The 27,172-nt window shown below is 34.3% G+C and overlaps 1 protein-coding gene across 5 annotated transcripts in view; it reads right to left on the bottom strand.

Moving 5' to 3' along the window:
- Positions 1-27,172, bottom strand: part of LOC106670218 (leucine-rich repeat-containing protein 4C-like) — a 509,524-nt gene that overhangs the window by 457,398 nt on the left and 24,954 nt on the right. For all 5 annotated transcript variants that reach the window (XM_014400338.2, XM_014400367.2, XM_014400347.2 and 2 more), the window contains exon 2: positions 17,593-17,644. The gene's annotated coding sequence lies outside the window, so the exon portion shown is untranslated. The remainder of the gene's footprint in view (positions 1-17,592; positions 17,645-27,172) is intronic.

Raw genomic sequence — 27,172 nt, 5'->3', positions numbered from 1 at the left:
CCTTTTTCAATTCATCTCGTCCGTTACTCCGAGTCAAAACATGGGCTCCGGGAAGTGATTAACCCCCGGACAATTTTTGCCTTCCGTTAATCCCGTACTGTTTATTTAATGGAGGGTAAAGACAAAGGGTGAACCCTCTATTGATCTAGTCTGAACCATCAGTCATGTGTTGGCTGCGCATTGTGGAAAAATAAGCCGCGTCACCCTTCTTCCCATTAAGTCCCGCCGGGTCCATTCATTAACTCATTTGACGGAAACCGCCGGTTTATGTCCAACTTCTAAACCATCAAATGCCCCAGGGTTCCGATTAAGTCATAGGGATTTATGGAGAACGATTGTCGATATGAGGAAAATTGGCTGAAAACAACTAAATGAACCTACATTTTTACAAGAAAATTGCATGTCGAGTTATTTTCCTAATATATACAATGTGGGAGGTTTATGGGCCCACAAACAGCTGAGGTCATCGCCAGCCTTGTTTTCTGGTCTTTCAAGCGTATTTTGTACAACCATATGAGTGTCTAGGTCTGGTTAATGATCTGCTTTTATATTTATACTATGTCGATATCCTAATGTTGTCAACTGCAGAATAGACACAAAATATAAAATCCATATACATAGAAATCACTGATACATAGAAGGCTGGTCATATTCACTCCCACAGAGTCCTCAATATTCCTCAGAGCGGAGTTAAACAACCCATTCCTTTCATGCTAATAAAATACATTAAATTAACATGAACACAACACCCGATATAAACATAGAGGTCTGGTCACATTCACTCCCCTAGAGTACTCGAATTCATCGGGGCGTGATCGAACCCACTCCATTCTCGCTAATAAATTACTTTTACTCTCCAGACCTCACCGACTCACCCCAGCGTATTCGACATTCCTCAGAACAGAGTTAAACAACCCCTCTTTTTCCTTGTAAACAAATAAAAACAAATAAAAATTCTGTCTAATAATTTCAACTCTTAAACAAAACAAAATGATTAAAATGACTTTATTAATAAAAAAAACCTCAGAGCGTAAATTGTTTCTGACATTTTTTTTACACTGTAATTAAAGAAATAATTTAATTTTCCTTTTTCACCCTAATAACAAACGAATAATTATTCAATTAAAATTTGTTGAAACTTTTCAGTTCGTTTTCACAATAAAGTACAAACTCAAATAATTATGTGTACAGATTACTGACCGTTAATCGATATCTGAAAAACTATCGATTGACGTTCACTAATATCTACACATTTCTACACGAGAAGAACGAAGAATATGGGATTCTATGAACCAATTTCAACTACATACGGACACGCACCTAAAGGTATTCTAAAGGACATCGCCAACAATGAGAAGAAACTCGCATCGGCCATCAATCAGAGAACTTTTTTGCTGAAATGCAGACAACACAAGGTATTTCCTACTCACATCAAGAACAATTTCACCCGACCGCATCTCACGATATCTGAATAACTATCAAATAATTTTTTTTTTAACTAGAGGTAATACAAATAGATTAATCCAGGATGGTCGGAAATCTTCAACAGTTCCCCGGTTAAATGTATACGGAATTATTCAATTTCAGACGAGTTAAAACAATACAACCAATAAAACTATAAAGTGACAATTAAGAATCTAACAAAATCGGGCGACGTTTTGACGTGTCTGTACAAACAAAAAACTAATATTTTGAAGTTAATAACCTAAAAATAAATCACAATTGACAATTAAATCAAGCTAGGACCTATTGAATATTTTAGGACCTACCAGTTTTTTAGTATTGGAGAAAAATCCAGAAATTAAATTAGTGTAATTAATGTTATAACATATTCATCTTTCAGGAATTTATCCATGTTAAAAATCTTGAATTATTTTCTTCAATTTAAAGGTAAAGTAAGGTAATTGTTAAGTCAAGGTAATTGATTATGTGTGATTGTTTTAATGACCGGTTGTTTAATAATTTATTAGATTCGTGGATTTTCTTTGGACACAACAATTTAACAAGAAAACAATATCACACCACGAGAATATCGCCACATTTTATGCCCTAAACATAGACTCGAATAAAGATCGAAACGTCGGGAAAAAAATTAAACAGGTTTGACCGCTCCTCACGAATCTAACAAATAATTAGATAATTGATTATATTATGGCAACATTTTGTGAATGTCTACATCTCTCGCTATGCACTATTAAGTTGAAGTGAAGTAGAGTGAGAGAATGCAGTTTATCATGTAATTAATTTAGTAAGTTGGTTTAGTGCAGATACAAAACAGAAACTAAATTATAAAGAATAATTTATTATAACATGATAAAAGAAAGATGGCAGCGTCAGTGGGCCGGGTCGTCCGAGAGGCTTTTGCGAGTCAAGCGCACGACCGGTAGATGGCCCCCAGAGAATCTGACCAGTAGACGAGGGATCGTCCTCACCCGACTGAGGATTGGCCATACGCGGTTGACACATGGGCACCTGCTTTTGGACCAAAGCCCGCGCAGGTGCCCCTTATGCATAGAAAGGTTGCTCGATGTGTCCCACATACTAGAGGCGTGTCATGCCTTGGCTCCATACAGAGAGCGTGTAGGCATGCCGCTGGACTTAAAAAGAGTTCTCGAACACCGTATCATGTTTCACAGTCCCCTGTTCCGCTTTCTAGGGGAAATTGTTTTTTTTTTTTTTTTTATTGTATATAGTATTTCGTATGTGTTGTGTGTCTATATGTTTTGTCCGAGTGCATGTATTTATTAGCGTGAATGGCGAGGGGTGAGGGTGAAATATAACGTCATCATCATCCCTCGAACGATGAGAGCGTAAGAGTGTGTGTTTGGGGTCGATGGCGGAATATTTATAAAATTACTCCATCGACCCCAATCTAGATTAGTTTGAGTATAGGGTCGGTGGAGGAATATCAAGTACTCCACCGACCAAACGGGATGAATGTACTGTATGGATGTATTTATGTGTATGAATGTATTTATTTGTATGAATGTAGTGTTTGAAAGGGTAAATAGAAAATAAACTTAGTTGAGGGCTGAAATGACCTAGATGTCGGAAGCCCCAGTCAAAAAAAAAAAATAATAATAATGTTTTTCAGCTATTTAGTGAATATCAGCATGTTTACTCTCACACTCCTCCATTTCGTGAAAATCAAAAAATAATATAAAAAAATTAATTTGCGGTGGTTTTTACTTGGTGTCTTGTTTAGTTATTGGTTGATTTAAAGACAATCAAAATATTTTTCTAGATGTTCATCACGATTTAGTGAATTTCTGCATGTCATCTCTCGCAATCCATCATTTCGTTAAAATAAAAAGGGTAGTTTTTTAATAGTTTTTTTCCCCCACTTGGCGTTATATTTAGGGATAAATTCATACAAAGAAAAATATAAAGCATCATTTATTCATTATTGCTATTGTTTCGTCAATGAATGCCTGAATATTTTATCTCGTCTTCCTCTTTCTCCTAAAAATCAGGAATTAATAAACGTTTTCAAACTGGGGTACCGATTTTCCTTTTAACAATTAACTGTTCCAATGAAAGATATTAAAAATAATTTTATGTCTTAATTCCTCATTTAGTGAATGTCTGCATGTTTTCTCTCGCACTCCTCCATTCACAATGCAAAAAAAGTTTTATAATTGGTGTTATTTTTCTTTGGTGTTTTTGTTTACTAATAATTGTTTCAATTAAAGATATTAGGAATATTCTCTAGCGGGTTGATTGATTTTGTGGAATGACAACATGTTTTCTCTCGTACTATTCCGTTTAGTGAAAATCGAAAAATAATGAATGTTATAATTGGCGGTTCTTAATAAAATTTTAAAGAATCATTTATACATTCGGCATTTAGTGTCATTTAGTCTCTCGCACCCTCTTCATACCTTGAATATCGGAAAATAATGAGAAATTTCTAATTCACGTTCTTTTTAGTAATAGTTCTATGAATGAAAGATATAATAATAATTCAAAACCATTTAATAACTTATAACTTAAAATTTGTATATAAATTTTCGCTCTTAGTTATTTTTTTATTTAACGATGCTAATTTTCCTTTCATCCTAATAAATTACGTTAAAATAACATAAACACAACACCCGATAAAAACATAGAAGTCTGGATGATTCAGAATGTAGTTCATTGAAAGAAAGATACAAATATTAATAAATCGCGTGTTTTCACCAGCACATATATTTTAGTAATATATGTATAAATAGCAGGTAGATATTTTATATTTTAAGTTTTTGGAGGATTTTGGGAACTGGCTCGATTTGTGACCAGAGGTCCGACCGTTGTTACATCCTGGGGTTAATTCGCCCAAATACTGACTTTTAACAACCAATTTTAAAAACGTGTCCATACGTGACTTATTAAATGAATCATATTTTTATTCGAATTTAACGAAATATGCACTTCAATTTATGAGGGAAAAAAGTCAATATGTTTAAACTTTAAAAAGCTGTTTATTTCATATAATTTGTCCAAGTGTTGTTACGTGCATGTAATGTAAATTATATAAACACAATATACAAAGCTATATAAATAAAAATAAAAGGGCAAACGTGGGGAAACAACGTCGCCAGACAATTTGAGCTTTCAGTTGGGGTGAGGAAAGTAAGAGGACGGAACTTATGAGCAGTAAATTTCAAATGAACCTGACACAGTAACCCCAGTTCCTTAACCGTTTCCTTAAGACCGTTGCATCTCGCTCTGTTTCAGTTCATTTAAAACATTACACACAAAAAAAATAAAAGTAATATTTTGAATTGTTCAAAATACATGACAACATCAAAAGGCCGATAAATAAGGAAAGATTTAAGAGTCTATTTATAATAAATGGAAGTTTTGTTTAACCTCCCGATTTGCATATTAACGCCAAAATGGCCTCGCATGGTTTATAGGCAATGGGTTTGAAGATGACACGAAAGTGCGAAACAAGATTTACAGGCAATTTACATTAATAGCGAGATACCGTGAGAAATAGTAACAGCAAGATAAATCACAGTAATGCAAACGGTTTTGCATAAACTGTGAACATTAATTAACAAAAGAATAAATTAATTGTTTTACAGTAGAATGTCTAGTTTACAAGATATTTAAAAAAACATTATAGACAATTAAAAGGCCCGAAAAGGAAATTTATCTCTACAAAAAGCAACAAATTACCAATTAAACCTTGGTGATAGACTCACTTGGAATATTCATAACCACTTAAACTATGTGGTGGCTATTAACTACTCTTTTTGTACACCAGGAAAGTCAAAACTATAAATATTCTATTTAAGTGACACGACGACAGTTGTCATATGGCTTAGCTGTTTCAGACTTCTTCTAACAAATGGGCTTTTTCCCCATTAGAACTTTTTTTCTACCCCTGTTCGGTGGCCTCATGACTTATGTATCCTTTTCCAACCACATTTACAAGGTTAAAAAATGTTAAGTAATGAACTAACCAAATAAATGAATGATTAAAACATTTAAATACTAAATTACTCAGGAAAAAAAATAGTATGGTATTTGCTACCGAGTATGGTTAAAAACTTAATTTTGAACTTTCAACTATTAAAATAGTAATAGTATCCTCAGAACACTATACCACCATGTTAAACTACTAGCTCGCAGGTGTATCATTGTGGTCCGCTTGTTTTCGCTCTCGTTTTGTTAATTAGTGTAATTTGCATCCTTTCCCTTATAATTCACCATTTCGTCAAAGCCATGTGTTTACTGTAGTGATATTTCTATCAAAGAAAAATATAAATCCTTCATATATTGCCACTATTGATTCTGCATTTATTAAATGTCTGCATGTTTTCCCTCACAATCCTCCATTTCTTTAAAGTCAAATTTAAAGAGCATGTTATAATTAATTATTTTTCTGTGTGTTGAGTATTAAAAATACTTTTGTAGTTGTTCATCAATTAACTTTGTTTTTATTAGTTTTCGTGGTCCGCTTGACCAAATAGATTCTTTTCAATTAAGGTTTTGGTTGAGAGAAAAAAGTCAGTGTCACAAGAGGGATTCGAACCCGCGGCCATCGGCTAAATACGGATCTACCAGTATTCTAGTATTGGAGAAAAATCCAGAAATTAAATTAGTGTAATTAATTACAATTAATTAAGGTTTTTAGTTGAGATAAAAAAGTCAATGGCACGAGCGGGATTCGAACCCACGATCTTCGGCTAGATACGCCGCTGCTCTACCACTTGAGCTATCGTGACCTCGATCCACTCGGACACCAACTTCCCACCTCAACCCCTCCTTTCGAATTTTCCCTCGTTTTTGCCATTTTTCGAAAATTCGAAAGGTGGGGTTGAAGTGGGAAGTTGTGTCCAGTGGATCAAAGTCGTGATAGCTCAAGTGGTAGAGCAGCAGCGTATTTAGCCGAGGGTGGCGGGTTCGAATCCCATTCGTGACTCTGATTTAATTTTGTTTTCACTCGCACTCCTCAATTACATTAAAGTCATAGCAAGCTGTTATTTTATGTTTATTTTACTTTAAAGAAAAATATAATATTCTCACGGGGGCGAAGGTCGCCGCAACGGATTAAGCGTTCACACGGCGCTCATCACTATAAGGTAAATGTTCCTGGTTCGAATCCGGCGGCCCTGCATTCGAATCCGACATACTTGCAAATGTTTTTTTTTTTTTTTTCAAAAACACTGGCACCCTGAGGGTTTATATGACCTCTGCTGTTGTGGACCCTCGTATACAAAAATATTCTCACCATGATCCGCCATTTAATGAATGCCTGCATGTTTTCTCTCGGAGTTTCATTCCATTTTGGCTTCTATTCCAATTATATATACAGAGAAATTTTAGTGGTCCAATTTCATCTCAGAATTAACATACTAAATTGTTGGTTTATTACATTTTTCAAATTATTATACCAGGTTTTTGTATCGTTTTTTCAAGTTCAAGTTGCTGTTGTTTTATTCTGCATTTTATCCCTCGCCCACCCTCTTTCGTCACGGTTTGTTAAAAACTAGATTAGAATTCTATTTTTTCGTACTAGTGTCCTTTTTATTAATCATCAATGGAGGGTCTTTCCCCCCCCCCATTCCTGTTATGTCTGCTGAGTTAAAGACCTTCCATTCCCCTACTTTGTGTTCATGGAAAGTGCACTCTGTAACATGAACACTTTCCTACGAACAACATTGGTAATTCAAAAACGAATTGGTTTAGAAAGATTTGGAGGGGAATGTTTTAACATTATTACAAGTAAAACTGCACTTTCACATTTTAAGACGTTTATCGCAAATGCCTTTATTTTTATGTTATTTTTGTATATATACGTATGTACATACCTATATACATTTGTATATATACTATGTACTATTTTTTAGTACAGTCCTCAAACAACTGTTTGAATCAACAGAGCTGTTGTTTACTTTCTTTTTTTCTTCTTCTTGTCAAGTTTCAACATCACACGAGGTCTAAGAGGGGAAGCAAACAAGTTATCCCCAGACACGCACACTTGAGGAGTGCAACACGCTTATGGGCGCACGGACGTTTCAAAATCGTTTTTAATTCTATTTTTAAAATGTTAAACGACAACAACCGAGCCGGTTATGTGTGTTGCGACTTACAGCATTATACAAATGTCAGACGATAATGAGGATAATTAAAAGGACTCGCTATCCAACACAGATGGTCCATTACATTTCGGTCGTTAGTAGGATGCTATCCATCAGCCTAGGCACTTCCTGACACTTCCCTTTTTCACGGCACACAATCTTCCGTGACCCCCCCCCCACGGTCGTCTGGGAAGGATATCATCGACGACTTTGGCTATCAGCATACACGAAAGCCCCTTAACACTGAAGTAAATATGTCAATTTAAAGAAGAAAACACGTCCTTTTAAAGAAAAGTACTTTATAAAATAGTTATTAATTCAGTTCATTATTTTTAATCTTACTTTAATTGATATTTAATAATTAAGCGTTATATTGAATTACATGAATGTCCATGTGCGTTTGTGTTTGTGTAAGTGTGGAAGGTACATAATGACGGAAGACATAATGAGAGAAAGGGTGAGATAGAGAGAGAGAGAGAGAGAGAGAGAGAGAGAGAGAGAGAGATATGGAAAGATATGGAAAGAGATGGAGGGAGAGAGGGAGAGAGAATGAATACCTGAAAAATAACGCCAAAAATATATACGTGTAAGAAGAATGACGAGAAAAGAGTGAGAGAGAAAAACAAAAAAGAGAGTTTGAGGAAAGACGACAAAAAATATGGTAAGATATGAAAATACAGAGAAATATAAAAAGAAAGAGAAAGACAACGTAAAAGGAAAGACAAAAAAGGAAATGTAACGAGATAGAAAATATAATGGGAGAGAGAAAGAGAAAGAATAATATAAGAGGACAGACTGTAAAATTGTGAGGTAATAGAAAAAGTGTGGAAGATATATTATGACAGAAGATAGACAGAGAAAGTGTGAGAGAGAGTGAGAGGAAAAACGACAAAAAAGTATAGTAAGATAGAAAAATGCAGAGAGAAAGAAATATAAATAGAGAGACACTAATAGAAAAGCAAAGACGAGAGTGAAAATGTAAATGATAAGATACAACACATAATCAAAGCGAGAGAGAAAATAATAATATACGAAGGCAAACTGTCAAAATGTGTCATAAAAAATGTGGAAGATATCCAGTGACGGAAGTTAAAAAGAGAAAGAGTGAGAGAGAGTGAAAGAGAGAGGGAGAGAGACAGTGAAAGAGAGAGAGAGAGAGAGAGAGAGAGAAAGAGAAGAGAGAGGAAAAATATAAGTGAGATAGTGTTATAGATATTGAGATAGATAGTAGAGAAAGTGGAGGAAAAGTGAAAGTGACAGTAATGTAAAACAAAAGACGAAAAAATGGTAGTAAGATAAGAAGCTAAATGAGAGAAAGAGAGAGAGAACGACAGTAACGTAAACGAAAATGTGAACAAAATGTTGTGAGACAGAAAAAATAAGTTAAGAAGAAAGAAAGAAAGAAAGAAAGAGAGAGAGAGAGAGTAAATAAGAAAGAAAGAGTAGTGTGAGAAGAAAAAAAGAAAACCATGTGATGTATAAGCATAAATAGGGGAAGAGAGAGTGGAGAAAGAGACAAATATAAAGAAAGAATACAAGAACAAACTACACAAAGTGTAGATAGCAAAAATAAAAATAATGAAAGTAGTGATAAAGAAAGCACGGAAGAAATATGTTTCATTTTATGAAGAACATTCTGATGTGTTTTCACCTAAGCGTTTCAGGCCTGTACCTTTGGCATGAACAGAATATAGTGTAAAATTTGATTACAATTTTATAATTGCAAAAATCATATTTAAATAGTTGCGGTTTTCAACACTATCACTTCATATCTAGTTAGAGATGGAAATTATTTATTTTTAGTGAGTTTATGTTGGTGTTTTGTTTATTTTTATAAATCAGCTAGTAAACCGGGTAACCGGTGATTTAAGCCAAACTTCGTGGCGTTCAAGTAAAACGACATATATTTTGAATATTAGTGAGAGAAACGAAAAAGTCTTAATACGATTGAAGTGTGGAAATGTTCTATAAGTTATCTCAAGGTTTAATTATTGCTGATGCGGTCTGGTGTCTCACGATTTCTGAATAATTATCGATTAACGGTCACTAATCACCACACATTTCAAGGTCTAATGTTCTTCGCTATCGCAAGGAAATGGAAAACTAGTGAGACATTTTAGATTCTCAACCTTTTTCGGAATGGAATCGTGGCGATAAGTTAGCACTGGTTTCACCCCGGGAGCTTTTATTTCCGGTCGTGGTTGAAAAGGGGCAGAAAAATATCCGTCGGCCTTATTCGCCGGGTAGTAACTCTCGATGTTAAATTTCCTCGTTTTTAAATACTTTGTAATTTAAACTGAATTCTAAACGAAATGATTTAAATATATCGAACGAATATAAAAGTCGAATTTGCTGGCTGAAGCGCACGCAATCGAGTCACGAACGACAATTATTAGAAATGTATTATGGGAAATAATTTCGTTGATAAAACTTCAAATTCTTTTCGTGATTTAAAGAAATAAATCCTGGAGAAATTCAAACTTAAAATAAATAATATCTTCTTGTTTACTGAAAAATACAAAAGTACGCATACGCTAAAATTTGATTGGCTTGGCACTAGTTGAACTAGCTTCATTTGATTTTGGTTCAAGATAAATTGAAAAACGGCACTTTTTGAGTTGAACTCAGTTTACTATCGAACTGAAATGAAGATGAATTTTAAAAAGTGCAATTTTCAGCTGAACTTGGTTCAGTACTGAAGTGAGACCAAGATAAATTGAAAAACTGCAATTTTTGTGTTGAACTTGGTTCAATATTGAAGTGAGTCCAATATAAATTGAAAAACTGGAGTTTTTCAGTTAAACTCAGCTCAATATTGAAATGAATCCAAGATAAATTGAAAAACTGCAATTTTTGTTGAACTTGGTTCAATATTGATGTGAGTCCAACATAAATTGAAAAACGGTAATTTTTCACTTGAACTAGTTTCAGTACTGAAGTGAGTTGAACAAAATTGGGGTAACAGACCCTTCAACTTGGTTCAAATTATGAACGAGGTTCTAGTAAACTCAGTTTAAACCGTGATTAGTGCAACGGTCCTTCTGAACCCCCCTCCCCCAGTTTATTAAAATGGTTTTAAACTTGAAATTAACCGTTCAATTTTTGCCTTTGAATCAAAACCAATTTTATTTATTGAAATTTTTGTCAAACATAGTAAACTTAATACCACCTACTCAATGTCAATATTCGTTTCATATATTAGATATTCAAGGAAATAGGCTGAAATAAAAATAGGGGGAAGGAAATGCTTAAAACGGCTTAGCGGCGCTTTTTCTACTTTATGACAATATAAGGGGATCAGGGCTTAACCAAGATTTCCCTTAAGACTTGGCTTAAATTAAAGGCGAATTGCCTTTTCAACGACGAAATGTTAAGACGAATTGAACCAGGATAAAAAATAAGTGCAACATTTTATACCAAAAATAATATGCATACTGAAGAACGCGAAAACGCGTCTGACAGAGAACCCAGGGATGTTAGAAAGTGAAAAAACGCTGGGTCACGACGAAATATCAATTCATGACAGACAACAAATAGAAATGTCACAATTTCAAAAAAAAAATGAAAATAAAATAAAACTAGTTTAAAATGCTATGTGTTGAATCAAGTTTGGTGCACTTGGTCTTATCAGTATTAAGGTTTAGTTTATTACAACCATCCAATTGAACAATTTTCGCAGTAAGTCGTTTATAAGTTTTACGGATAGCCATTTTATTAATCTCTTCTCGCCTCATCCTGGGGTATAGTTCCACCAGGTTTGTGACTCATTAAGGATTCGTTTTTTTGTACGTGTCCTTTTTTTGCGGCAAGATGCCAACTACAGTAGAGTTCGAGGCAGAGAGAATTCATATTGGTTCCTTTTTTGACCAACATGTCCACATTCTCATTGCCTTTATGCCCCGAATTCTCTGGGACCCTTGCCAGGGACAGGACGTTTGTGTCACTGCCTTCTGCCAGGACATGACTTTAACATCATCCTTGACATAACAAAAAATATTGTTTTATTTGGCCGTTATTCTGAAAAAACAATCCAATTTTTGATTGCATTCCATTTTATGTCGGCTTTAGTAGAACTTTTATTTAAATTAAAGGGTCGAGAGCTTTTTAATGGATTTTGAACAACTAATCTCGTCCTTCATGTGCATTATTAAACCAAAACACAGACTCAACAGAGCTGCCTTAATTAATTACAACTATAAATTATTTTTAAAAAGCCACTCTGAAGATAAAATGTGACGGAGAATTTTATAGATTTTTTTAAAAGTGCACACTATGCAAACTATGAAAAAAATTAATTTATATTCTCATGCTGGTAAGTTTATAAAAGACACCCCTTTTAAATTCAATAGGACATAAAATGTTTTCAAAACTGAGTATATTAAAGGGTTAAAAAAACACCATCTGTTCTAAATTAATTCCAAACGGTCGTAAATATATAACAGAAAAAAATGGAAATTGCCCGTTGGAGAAATATGAAACTCAACATTTCACGGAGTAATCGTTTAAACACTGGTACAAAGCAGCAGCTTGCTAGGGGCATGGAAAAGAAAGATTTTCCTAAATGTCTAGAGTGTTTTTAATTGCGGTTCCAGCGACTTAATTTCCATGACATTAGTCAAAAGGCAAAAGCTAACCGGATTGTAAATTACTTGCCGAGAGGCGGAAAAAGTGCTCGCCGACTTAATTGAACCGCGGCGCGAGCCGTTTAATATTTTGATTTACGAACACTCTGAATCGAGGTATGGACTTGAAGAAGAACAAAGCAAATTTACTTGCTAATGCCAAGCTTGCGACCTATTTTAAGGTCATCAGGGCAAAACAACCTTAAATATGCCTATAGAGTGTACAGATTGACATAGTTTTTTTTTTTTTTTTTTTTTTTTTTACATTTTTTACAGGTGATCTCAAATTTCCTTGAAGACCGATTCAGTTCCAACATTGTCAAGGGCTGTTACAGTCAAAAAAAATTTAAATATGTCAATCTGTAGACATATTTAAGGTTTTTTTAGCCCTGATGATGACCGTAAAATAGGTCAAAAGCTTGGTACTAGCAACTAATTTGCTTTCTTGTTCAAAACCATACATTGATTCAGAGTGTTCGTAAGTAAAAAGTGGTCGATACTTGTAATACTGATTTTTTTCGCACACAAAGGTACAAATCTGGATGGCAAAAACAATTTCCATTATGTTATCCATTTGACGCTGCTACTGAGGATAAATTTGTGCGTCAGATGGAACTTACAGCTTGGGGACTTGTCAACAACCATTTCTTTGTTTTCGCCTTTACACAAACTGAATATAAAATTAATATTTAAACCTCTTTAAAAACTCTTTCTAACTCGGTACGATTTTTTAAACAGAAATACCGAGCTTTTGAATTAGTGCACGTTTTGGGGGGCAAAATGTTAAACTGTAGCACAGATTCCGGCGTACGCCAATCGATCTACCTGTACCAGGAGTTCTAACTCCCATTAATTACAACATAATTATGATTTTCGACATGCCATCGATGCGAAAATTACACGGGAGGAACCATAATTGCTGTTATAATTATATTCTTCTATATATGAATAAATAAAATGTTGATAAATTGATTCATTCAGAGAAACCTTTTGAAACTCTTTATGTAAAACAAAAGAAAATCTTAATGTGATTTGGCATTTCTCACCATGTATGAAAAACACCCACTGAAGATGACATGACAAACCAACACACCGAGGGTAAAACCAATACAACAAGGGCAAAGTAGGCCAAATTTAGTTTTAAAAAAATCTAAAAAATATTCTTGGGATGTTCTCAAAAATCAATTACAAAATTGATAACTCCTCTGGATTTTATCCAAAAGGAAAGTTATTGCAATCATAAGATTAAAGAATTCTTGTTCTTCAGGATATTTTAACTATCTTTCTATATGATGTAGGAACAGTGAGAAAAATAAAGGAAAAATCAACAACAATTCAAACCTTTTATTTATTATTTCAGGTACAAATTGATTTACATAGACGCGGTTTGAGCTAATACAAGTTACAGTATTTGTAAAGGAAATTCATATTGTATTTAAGAGACTTAAGGGATGCTAAAAATAAATTTATATTGTGTTTTTTTCAACGACGAAAACTCTCTCACTTTTGGAGGCGTCTGTCGATTTTTGTAACTTGTTAATGATTTGCTTTTCTTGATTTTTTCAAAAGCCAAAAAAATTATCATATCTCAGAAAGGAATGTACCAATTCATTAAAACTATAAGTAGGGTTTAGAACCATAACCTGTAATAGCTCATATCGCGTAAATTTGAACTTGAGGTTCAAAAACAAGTTTGAGAAATTTTTGTTGATTTCGTATTTTTCTCATTGTTAATGACATCAAATAAAAAAATTTCTGAAATAGCCTGAAAAAAGACGAATTCTAGATAACTTGATTCCGTTTAAATTTTTTATTTAAAAAATCCAACATAGAACTAAGGTATAGATTTTCTCGACGAAATAATTCCTAGCATAAAAACCAAAGAGCCAAATTGAGGAAGTGTTTGACTCAAATTTACCCGTGTGACTAAAGATTAAAAGATGCAGTTTTACGGTGGAAACTTGTAAATCCATAAAAGGGACCATTTTTGTTAGAACTAGCAGTGGTTTTTATTGACGTTCAAATCACAGAAAAGAATTTTCCTAACGGGTTTATGAACTTCCATCAAGTTAACGCACTTAATCTAGCGGCCCTGCATTCGAATTCGACATACTAACAAATGGGCTTTTTTTTTCAAAAACACTAGCACCCTGAGTGTTTATATAACCTCTGCTGTTGCGAACCCTCGTTAAAAAAAAATTATAACTTTTCTTTTATAATCTAGAAATTCTAATTAACAATTTGATATCAAAGCAAGTCATAATTGATCTTTATGATTTCTATATTAATGAGTGGAAATTGACCTTACAATTGTAATTTTGCTTTCCTTTGTTTTAACAATTAATGTTTAAATAAATGTTAATTATCAAAGCGTAATTTACTGTCAAGATCTTTTCGGAAAACATTTATTTTTTTATAGATAAAATAATATTTAAATTGTGTTGAAATAATTTCAAACCTAACGCCAAATCATGTACATTTCCCCTCTTTCAACCGTGGAAATGGATTAGAAGTTTCCCCATTTGACCTACCTCGACAGATTAGGCCGAGAATTTTATGTTTCCCCTTCCCGCTCGGAAACACTTCCTCGATGTTTACCCATGTGAAATTTGATAGACCCAGAAGTAAAGTTCTGGATATTGTAGTGCGAAATGTTTCGCCCGGCTTATCTTATTGTTACGTGAGAGAGAAACAGAAGAGACATACGTCCTTCCCGCAACACGGCCCGTGATGAGGTTCTGATGATTTTCTGATGATGTTCCGAACTCCCCGCGCCCGGCTGTCCTGTTATTGCTACGACGAAGGGGCGCGTTTGTTAAAAAAAAACTATATAAAAGAGAAAAAGTCTCCTTGTTACTTTTCTTAAGGGGAGCGAGAACGGGGGAGACCATCAAGCTCGGTTTTTTTTCCAGCGGACCCATACAGGGCAATATTTTACACTGACGTTTACTTGCAAAATTACAGAACGCCACCCACCCTTTCCCAATTTGTCAAGCTACCAAAAAAAATTTGGCAAATTGATTGCGGCTAAAATACGTGACGCTTGATTAAAGAGTCTAGATTTTCATACAAAATATACGATAATTTTAATGATTTTGGCATACTTTTAGATGAGACAAAGCCTACATTTTAACATGATATTACATTTAGAAATGAACAGGGCATTGTGATAATGTTTGACATCTAAAATTAATTGAATTCTCAATTAACAGGTTCCTTAGGGAAATCAAAGTAGACTACCATACCAAACGTAATTTCATGTAATGATAAGCCCGTAAATTTATAAATGATTAATCAAGTCTCTAACCTCCGTGAATGCTTGTAATTCAAAATGATTATATTAAAAAAAAATGGTTAAGTAATTCCTGCCATACAGGACGCTCAACATCCAGCTACCCATTCTGTGTGGTGGAGGACGGGTCAGTCACTTTACAATGCTGTTTTTCGTTTGTTTTTTCATGTTTGCCCTTCCATGAACAATTCTGTGTTTCGAACCAAGAACCGTTACCGTAGAGAATTCAACACCACGGATAGTTCATGGAGTTATTTTTTTTATTTTTATATATTTTTTTTTATTCACAACCAAAACCATCTCTTCTCTCTCTCCATCTGTCACTTATCCGATATCTATAAAAGCTAGAGTAGAAAAGTAAGACAGTAAATATTGTGACTCTAAATAACGCAGCATTCATTCTCTTCCCTCCCTCCTCTCTCTCACTCTTTCTTTCTCCTACCTTTTATCTCCTTCCCCTGTCTCTCTCTTTCTCCCTCACTTCCTCTCTCTATCATCCTCACTCCCTCCCTCCCTCCATGTCTCTCTCTCTCCCTCTCCCTCACTCTCTCTCTCTCTCTCTCTCTCTCTCTCTCTCTCTCTCTCTCTTCCTTTCTCTCTCTTTCTCTTCTATTTGGAAAATAAATTGTGAAAACAAAAAGAGTCTGCATAAATTGCACATATAATGTATAACGTACGACTTAACTCACGTTAAGTGGAAGAAAGGTCCGCGAAACCTAACTTTGCGTAGTTAAATAAAACGTTTAATCAATTAATCAATCTCTGACTGTACCGTTCTACAAGTGTGCTATCGATTATGGACTTTTTATATGTTGATGATGAGGATGATAAACAAGGGTACTAAGAAGTGGGGGTTTTCCGCAAGCACTGCAGCCTTCTGGCTTATTGTGGTTATTTAATTTTTAAGTTTAGTTCAACTGACTTGATCCTTCTTTTAAGGAGTTGTGACGTTGACTGACGTTGTGCAATTCCATTCCCTGGGTCTTCTTTGAATCCCAGGTTATGTCTCGATTGAGCGTTTGCTTCAAATTCTAAGATTAAATGGGTAGCTGTTTCTTCCTCCTTATTGCATAATCTACAAATCATCATGCCCATATTTTGTAAATGCTGATATTATGTGAGTTTGCCATTCAGTGTTTGTGAGGTTGTTTTAGCACAAGCTTATTGGGTGGGCCTAGCCCCTCTACAGTGTACTCACTTCTCTTTCGCCTTTTGTAGATCCATTCTGTGTTTGCTTTTGTTATACCGAGGATAGGTTCAGGGACTAGAAATGGCCTTGGCGATCCTCCTCTGGCCAATGTTCTGTTTTTTTCGTCACCCAATATTACTTTGTCCCCTGGTATGGCACTCAACATAATTGAGGAATATGGATTGTGATATTTGCTGCGATATTTTTGAAAGGAGGGAATTTGAATGATGAATGGTTATAATTATTGATTTTAGTTTTAAAAAGTTGAAAACACAATTTTGGCTTTTGACTGAAATTGTCTTTGACTCTCCCACAAAAGTATTTCGCGTTTTTCAAGAAAGAAGAAATTTTTTAACTTCTTACCTACTGTACTAAGCTCATAAACAAAAACTTACCGAGATTCTACGAACGAATTAAGACTGTTATTTAAATAAAAGAAATGATAAGAAAAAAGCAAATTCAGTTATTACTGCCAAGGTTTCGACAACTTTAAGGTCATCATCAGGGCCTATATTAATTTCACATTATGAAAAACATATTTCTACAATTATTGATCTAACTAATTATCGGTAGCTCGCGGTAGCTGAGTGGTTAGCATGAGAGACTCTCACGCCGCGGTCGTGGGTTCGATTCCCACCGTTGCCTCTGGCCCTTTTTTCCCGATAACCCCCAATTTGAACAACATATATAAGAGATTCGTCATGGCTAATATGCAAAAGATCATAAGGCTAATTTAAAAAAAAAAAAATAAATAAAATAAAAAAAAATAAAAAAAAAACTACACGAACTATAATAATGTATGATATATATTCCTGATATTGATAAGATTCAAATGGGGACAAGATTACTGGGGTAATTACTATGTATATTTTAGATGAAGTAATTATATTAATTTTTATATGAATCAACTGTACTTACCGACGCAGTGGTTGAAGTCCTGTTGCTATTAGTTGATCTGTCCCAATGTTTTCTGTAAAAAATAACAATAATAATTACAATTATCATTTTTATGGTTTAACAAATAAAAATAACATAATGGTATAGTAACAAAATCCTACATAAAATATTTAAATTTTGGTTTTTGTCCGACAAAAAAAGAATATTTTTTTTTAAGAAAAAAGTATAAGATCATTCACATCTAATGGACAATCTAATCTAATGGACTTTTATAATTATTACCATATTGTTTCCTGAAATGAATAAATAATTGAAAAATAAATACTTAATTCAAGAGTAAGGGAACATGTTGTAATAGGTATGTACAGGGATTAAAAACATAAATTGTAGCATTGTTAGTGACCTGTTGTTTCATAATTTGTTGATTTCATTTTTGTCGACGTTTCGACCTTTATTCGGGTCATATTAAAGGCCTGGGTAAATTACAATACTCATGGATTGTAAAAAAAAAAAAAAAGATACAATTTAAGATGTACATACAAATGTTGAATAGTATGAAATACTTGGTTCAAATTTTATACGTACATCAAAAATTGTATTTTTTCCAATTAACATACGTTTTGTAATTTACCAAGGCCCTGAATATGAACCGAATAAAAGTCGAAACGTCGGCAAAAAAAAACACGAAAAAGGTGCTTTTTTTAAACTACCTCATTCTTGACCGCTCCTCACGATTTCAACAAATTATAAATTCGAACCTAGCAAAATCTCTAGACCTGATGCCATCAAGTTTCGAACCTGAGATCTAAAGATTTTTGTAGACCTACCTAGTCCAAAATAATACTGCGAAGAAACATTGGCAAGCCAAATTACGCTATGAAAAATTAAAGTTCGTACCAAATCGAATACTTCTTATTAATAGCCAGGATATCAGTAAAAAAGGATATATTTTTTAACTGCAACCGTATTTCTTCTCTGAATATAAATAACTCATAAAATATCGATTACGCCAATTTATTATTATTCAAAGTAAAAACTACTGGGATGATATATCAAGCCTAATTACAGAATTTTTCAAGAAATATCGCTCATATGAGAGAAACATTACTTACTGAGAAACAGGATGACAGTACAAAAGTATTTTTCTACCCTAAAACAATGGTTTCTTTTTGAACATGAATAGTTCAGAAAAATATCGATTATGACAAACGATTGTTACTTTATGTCGAGAAATCTGAATTAACAAAGCATTACAGTGAAGATGGCAATCCTTATTAAGGAGTTTTTCAAAAAAATACTGATTACTAATTATTGATAACCAGCATAACAGCGAAAAATTGCAAAAATCTTGCAGAACCGATTAACTTAAAGATTGCCAGAATAACATTGAAGAAGAACCCTGAAAAGACCTTTCTTATCCTAAGTGTAGTACACTTTCTGGAGTATGGAAATAAAGAAAGGTAATTTCAGAATAGTTCTTTTAGGTCAGTATAATCACCAGTGGACCAAGGGTAAAAAACAAAGAAAGTATGACGCAATTCCTTGGAAGACTAATCAGAATTATCTCTGAGTACGAGTAGTTTATGGGAAATGTCCAAACGCCTTTGACATTTTCCAAGGGAAAGCCGCTCGAGACCGAAAAAAAAAAAGAAGTTAATTCATCACAATTTACTCCTAACTGATATAAAGGATTGAAAAAGGGTGGAAAAATACTGGCGAGTCCTTTTTGTTATAAATTAAATTTTCGGTTGATTTATAGGGGTTTCTTATAACGAATAATTCTTAAACCCTGGGCGGTTTCTACCCCTCCTCGCCTATAATTAATAAGTGCCGGCCAAAGCGAGGGACAAAGTGGAAAATGAACCCAGTACGTCACAATTAATTTCGACTGCGTTTTTTCACTATTCTTTAATAAATTTTTGAACGACAAATTGAGCATTAATGGTGTAAAATCTTGCCGATATTTCAAAGTCAAAAAAATTTCTAAGAGACCGCGAAAACCAATCTATTTGCACAAATATAATCTTTTGATGAAAAAAATTATTAAGGAAGATAAACATACTCTTTTCTTCAATAAATTACATCTATACATCGTTAAAAAAAGAAACGTTTTCTCTAGTAATAGTTTCAATAAAGCTCAAAATTGTTAGTGAGTATCTTTTTAAAATAGTAAGTATTTTAAACTTCCACTCATTTTATAACTCACGCCAATCTCTGTCTGTCTATCTCTCTCTCACTCTCTCTCTCACTCTCTCTCTCACTCTCTTTCTACTCTCTCTCTCACTCTCTCTCTCACTCTCTCTCTCACTCCCTCACACTCTCTCTCTCTCATTCTTACTCTCTCTCTCACTCTCTCTTTCACTCTCTCTCTCACTCTCTCTTTTACTCTCTCTCTCACTCTCTCTCTCTCTCACTCTCTCTCCCCCTCACCCCCTCTCTCTGCTTCTGTCACACACCACTCACACTCACCACTGTCTTTAACACACCCTATCTCCCACTCCCTCACTGACTCCAATTTCCCTCCCATTCTGTTACTCATAGGCTCATTAAACACTAAATAATAAAACCGCATTCATTCATTCAATAACTAACTCACTCCACTCTACCACTCACGCTCTCAATCTTTCTCACTCCCTCACTCACTCGCTCCATCTCTCTCACTCACTCTCTCTCTCTCTCTCTCTCTCTCTCTCTCTCTCTCTCTCTCTCTCTCTCTCCCCTCTTCCCCCTCCCTCATCCTTCCATCACTATCTCTTCCACCCTCCTTTCACACTTCTCTCTGTCTAACCCGCTCAGTTTTGATCGACAAGATGAGCATTAATGGTGAAAAATCTTGTTGAATGTTGTATGTCCAATCTCCGAAATCAACAACTTTTTTGGCGTAAAACTAAACAAGAGAAAGGAAATATTTTCTTAAATAAATATCACTCATATATCGTTCACAATGAGAACTATATTTTTGTTTATTATTAGTTCCAATAAAACTCAAACTTTATTCTAATTTGGACTGAACTTGACACACTTAAAGTTGTACTATTCAAACTTGACAATGCCCCAGGGTTAAATTTGTTCTAAATCATTACGTGATAACTTGACGGCACAGTCATAAAATTCCGACCCCGTTGTCTGAAAACAGTAATCTCAAATTAATGGCCATCTCGTAAATTGTTTCCATCCCGTTCAATAAATTTCAAAGGCCTCCTCCCGTCCTTCTATGATTTCACGGTTATTATTACTCGGTTTCCTAAAATTTGCTATTTAGCTACCTTTGTGCTTCGAAAATATCAAGTCTGAGTATGTGACAAAAAGTAAGAAATAACTAATCCCAATAATGTTTTACATTTTATATTATAGCTTATGTTTTAATAAATTAGGCAATTAAGCAAAAAATAATTTATCATGATTTTGTGAAGTTTGATATATATATATATATATATATATATATATATATAATATTATTTTTTGCTTAATTGCCTAATTTACATATAATGATTATGTGAAGTTTGATGATACAAGACCTATTTTACAACTTGTTAATACTTCTGAACTATCAATTAATTAAGGTTTAGTTGAGATAAAAAAGTCAGTGTCACGAGCGGGATTCGAACCCACGACCTTCGGCTAGATACGCCGCTACTCTACCACTTGAGCTATCGGGATCTACTCGGCACAAACTTCCTATCTCAACCCCACCTTTTGAATTTTCCCTTTTTTTCCCATAATTCAAATGTCAAATGTTTTTTATCTTAACTAAAAACCTTAATTAATTGAAAGATATTAATTGGTCTAGTGGACCACGAAAACTAGTGAACTTCTGAACTGTATTGAATTCTGAAAACTCAACAAACTAGGCCAAGGAAAAGAAACTAACAATTAATTAATTAGATGGTTGAACTTCTCTCTGGCCACATGATGAGCTTTTAAAGGCTTAGAACTTAACATAACTGGTTGGTACATAAGCTGTCTTAAGTGTGTGGCTTTGGAGAGGTCAGGGTTGGATAATAATAAGCCAACAAGCTTACGATTTCAGCTGATTATGGTTGTATTTTCTCGCCTGGAAACCAGAAAGCATGCTCAGTTCGATTTACTTTACAACTTACAAGGGAACTCTATGGAAGGGGCTGACAATTTTAATGAACTTTCTTTTGGACACTAGTACGAATATTATTAAACACATGTCTGAATATTCTTGCCAATTGTGCTTACACAAAGAGAAAAAGTGTTGTTAAATAGCATTTTTTAATATCGTTGTTTGCTTTGATTGATCATGAAATTCAATGTTTATAGATATCAGTTGATTTGGATGTTTTAAGACGATTTAGGCAAAACGTCGGGCAAAGATTTTTTTAAAATAATTGTGATTCGTTTATACCACCCACTAAAATCCCTATTTACTTTATAGCTTCTACTTAATGTACAAAAAGTAACAATTTTTTCGAGTACAAGGTCACAAATTGTGTATTTCAATATTAAGCAGGTTTAAACATTTTTTTAGCAAAAAAAGAAAGTTGATATATTTTTTGCACACCGAAAAATACCCAACACATTTTGAGAGAAAACAAAGTTGTCAATTGGGTCTTCTAATCCCTCCAACTTTTTTCCAAAAATTACAAAAATCATTATAATTTAAAGACGACACAACCAATTCACTGAAAACTTTACAGAGATTTGGGATTTGGACATAAACTCTTTTTAATAAGTTAGATCCGGTGATAGAAGATCAAAAATTTGCTACGATTTTGCTGATTTTAACCTTATTCATCTCACTTACATAGGTATGTCGTTTATGAAATAGGGTGAATATAGGACAATTCAGTATTTTGTTATTTGTAATTACGTTGAACTTGGATACAATCCAGAGGTGTTAAAAAAATTTAAATGTTCACTCACTCAACTCAATCCCTCTCTCACCCACTCTACTCACTCACCCCACTCACTGACTCTTTCTAACTCACATTCTTTCTCATTCTATCACTCTTTCTCGCTCACATTCTCTCTCTCTCTCTCTCTCTCTCACGCACGCACACACACACACACACACACACACACACACACACACACACACACACACACACACTCACACACTCACTATCTCTAAGTATCTATCTATCTATCTATCTACCTACATATATATATCCATCTATCTTTATCTCTATCTTATCTATCTACCTATCTATCTAATTCTCGCTCTTCCTCCCTCACTCCCGATGTCACTCCCTGTCCTCTCACCGCCCAATAATGTTTCATTGACTTGCTTTCAAATTCTACTTCCTTTTCAGATCGGATTACTAGGATGTTGGGAATACAAAAAATAACAAATTCCTCCGGAAGACCAACCCAAATTTTTTTTCTCTATGGAAAATATATATTTCATGATTTTTAAGTATGCTTATAACGAATTTGTATCCGTTTTTTTGGCTATCCTTATTGAGAAGGTCTTTCGATGTTTGTAACTTTCTCTTTTATCATACAATCCTGATTTTTAGTTTCTTATCCTGCATAAAAGATTAATCCATTGATATATAATACTTGTAAAACATAAACAATTACAATCTGAACAATAGTAAAATGTCCGAGACGCAATTTGACATGGAATTTGGAACAAGCAGAAACCCTGCTGAAAGGCGACCTACGACAACGGCGAAAATTAGGGAAGGCAAATAAAACTCGTGCCAACTATAGTAAGCTACATGTTTGGCCCAATTCTATAAAGTGGCAAGTTGCTGATGGGGCCCATGGCCTCTGGAGAGTAGCCAACTTACGGGGAAGATTTTACGGCGAAAATATCCACTCGCTTCCGCGCGAACCGCAGGTGATCATTCTTCCGGTGTATTAATAGGACGTAGAAAAAAAACCTTCATCTCTAAACAGATTTCAAATTTTTATCACTCACATACAAATCCTTTTGATATTAAAAAATACTTTCTTAATCCTCTACCGCATCATGTACAGTAGGGAAAACAAAATAACTTTTCTTCTCCTCATTTATTCCTTCGCCACCCGAGAGACCTGAGGAATGTTTAATTAGTCAGGGTGTCTAATTAAAGACAGAAGGGCCCGAAGAAGACAGAAGTGGCTATTGTGCCCTTCAATAAGTGCGGCTTAGTACTTCAAAAGTCACAGCACGCACCTAAAAAAAGTTTTTTTATGCTTTCTTATAAATTTACAAAGACAGTCTTTCATTTCGAATGCTGTATACTAAAACTATATTCTGGTAAATTGTAATGCTTTCGGTACACAAATCCTCTCATGACTATTTACATTAGAATGTTGTTAATTCCAACATAATATTAAAAATTGACAACCAGCGTTTTTTACTGATTCAAGGCGATTGTTATCTGTATTAACCGACCAGATGGGTTATTAAGCGGTAATTAAGTCGTCTGTCTTTCTTAACTAACCCAAATATTGCCCAATTGAAATCAATTTACTAAGTACATTAGTTATTTTTTGAAAGAGAAATCAGCTGTTTTTATGCCTGAATTTGAAATAGATCAACTGTTATAAGGCTTCAATATAACATAAATCATGTGTTAAAAGGACAAGAAAATTTGAAATAGGATCATCTGTTATGAAATTTGATTTTGACATAAATCAGCCGTTATTAAGTTTGATTATAAACTACCTCCGAATTAAGTTACTGATCTTTTTCGTCTAAGATTTTTTAAATTGGGAATCCATTTAGACAGAAACAGACAAATTTTCTTCTTTGGCTAGAGTAAGGAAGTTAAATTCAGAGCCAGTTAAGGGAATCTAATTCCAAGTAGGAAACGATGCATTGCGGACACACTCTAATAGCGTTGCTTTTCCTTGGCTCGAGGGGGTGAGCACCGCCTGTTTAAATATTAATGGCCAGCCGGGTCTCCGGGTCTCCTGTGTGAGCTCTAACTGGAATTGGCCTGCTTCCAGGTTATTATCTTGTAGGGATAAATAAGTTAATAGCTCCTCGTTTTGGCATTTTGCTTTCGCGCAACGACAGATTGCTAATGGCATTATGCAATTTTCAATACAACCCTAAGGGGAGTCGGAGATTGAATTGTGGGTTGGGCCGATTAATAAATAATATCAAAATAGAGTTCGCTTATTAAAACATTTAACTGCTAGGTAAAAAAAAACATTAACTTGAATTAATTGCTTTAATTATTATGCAAAGTATAATTGATATTCAGGCAATTAATATATTAATCTATTATATGCTTTTAGTTGGTCATATTAACAAAACTAATCACTTTAATTATTATGTAGAGTATGGTTGAGTTGAAAAATTAGAATCACTATCGGACTCGAACCCACGACCTCCAAATCTAGCGGTAGCTGACGTAATTACTACCCTCGAGATATCAACAAATCATCTCAACCTAAAATTGTTCGCAAAAAATTGTCAGTTGAGATGATTAATTGGTGCCTCTAGGAAACAACTCACTCACCGGATCCGGAAATTGTGGGTTCGAGTCCCACTGGTGACACTAATTTTTCAACTCAACTATACTGTGCATAATAAAGTGATTATTATGGTTAATATACCAACTAATAACATATAATAGGTTAATTTAGAGAATCTGTGTTTGAAGAAAACTTCTTTTAGTTCCAGCACTGTTTGTTAGTTCCAGCAACCTGCTGGAACTAACGCCACCGACCGACTCGGTTTGAAAACCGACAGGCGGTTACGACCGCTACGTCTGTCAGGTTAATGCAACAACAATGAACGACTCACCGCCTCGATTTTTCTCGCGATAAACGCTTCGGTCAAAACCGCTCCGTGTGTCATCGCCCTAAGAGAAGTTTTCTTCAAACACAGATTCTCTATTATGGAGTTCCATACCTTGGACTGTACTACGTTAGACAAAATATAAATTAATATGTTCATTGCTTGAGTACTACATCATATTCAGTGGTACTAATTTATTAACTTTAACCGAAGAGAGCGTTTAAAGAGAAGCCAATGAAGTTACAAAGGAATGGGTATTATTTAGTGTCGCAGAATTGGGTCAAATACAAGAAAAAGAGAAAGAGAGAGAGAGAGAGAGAGAGAGAGAGAGAGAGAGAAATAATAACTTACTTACGCAGATAGTATATGTTGAGTATGTGCAGACTACAGTAAGATGAAAAGGTTGATATAGAAAGAAAGAAATATAAAGTTCTACACGTAAAATTAGTGAGAAAGAGACAGAGAAAAAAAAGAGAGCGAGAGAGATTGATAGGGTATGTATGTGTGAAAAAGTGATGTGGATAGAAATCTTAGCAAACAGCGAAATAGATAAGAAAAACTTATAATTAGTATATAAATAGATACATTAAAAATCAATACATAGAGACACATACATAGACATAGTGAAAGACAGAACTTTATTATTTCGCGGTAACAAGTACAGATTAAGAAGTTAATAGAGTGAGCGTGAAGAAAGAGAGAGAAATAGACAGAAGGATTTGGAGAAAGAAAAAGAAAGAAGGAAGGAATGAAAGAAAGAAAGAAGGAGAGAGAGAGAGAGAGAGAGAAAGAGAGAATGTACGAGCGCGGAGTGGCTAGATAGTTCTGCAAACAGACATGTAAATAAGGAAATATAAAGCTAAACAACGCTCAGTTAGTTAAACAAACCCCGGTCGTTAAACGTCGGGTTCGAATGCAGGGCCGCTGGATTCGAACCCGGGACCTTTACCTTACAGTGATGAGCGCCGTGTCAAAGACTAAACCTTGCGGCCACCGACGCCCCCCTACCCTAAACAAACCCGTAAGTAGATACATGAACACATTGTTCAAATATATTTAGAGAGAGAGAGAGAGAGAGAGAGAGAGAGAGAGAGAGAGAGAGAGACAAAAATATATACACACACAAATAGACTGAACGAAAGAAAAACTTTATTATGTCCTGGAAACCGGTTAGAATAAGAAGGAGTGTGTGTGTGTGTGTGTGACAGTATATTAAGGTTAAATATTAAGCAAACAGAACAGCAAATGAGGAAATAGATAGCTAAACCAACAGAGATTAGGTAGTTAAACAAACGCACAAGTAGATAAATAAAAAAAGATTCAGCAGAAAATAAATATGCAGACATACTTATAGACGGAACGAAAGAAAAAATCTTTATTATTTTCTGGATACCAGTTGGGGATAAGGAATGTGTGTGTGTGTGTGTGTGTGTGTGTGAGAGAGAGAGAGAGAGAGAGAGAGAGAGAGAGAGAGAGAAATTTGCACATAGATAAATGGGAGAAAGAGTGGGAAAAAGACGTAGAGTGTGACAAGTTAAAAGAGTTAGTTAAAGTGATAATTACATAGAAAGAAAGATATAATTAAATGTATTGATAAGATCGCTATACTGAAAACAAAGAAGCGAAATAAAGATAGTCGGAAAAATAAGTAAAGAGAGTGATAAAGCGAAAGTGTAAGAGAGTAAGTCTAAAGAAAAATGAGTTAAATCTAGTGAATAGGTAAATATAATTGTTAGTAAATGAAAAAAGGAACAAAGAAAAACCTAAAATGTCCATAAAACAGTGTTCAATCATTTCTAAGTAAAACGTACAAAGAGAGAAAAAAGCGAAAGAAAGGAGATTTATTTTGTTTTTTAAAATATTCCAGGTTACAAATTAACAAATTTATAACAG

Source organism: Cimex lectularius, unplaced genomic scaffold (genome assembly GCF_000648675.2).
Source record: "Cimex lectularius strain Harlan isolate CLEC.00 unplaced genomic scaffold, Clec_2.1 scaffold92, whole genome shotgun sequence".
Classification (NCBI taxonomy): domain Eukaryota; kingdom Metazoa; phylum Arthropoda; class Insecta; order Hemiptera; family Cimicidae; genus Cimex; species Cimex lectularius.
This window is presented reverse-complemented; position numbering and strand designations above follow the sequence as displayed.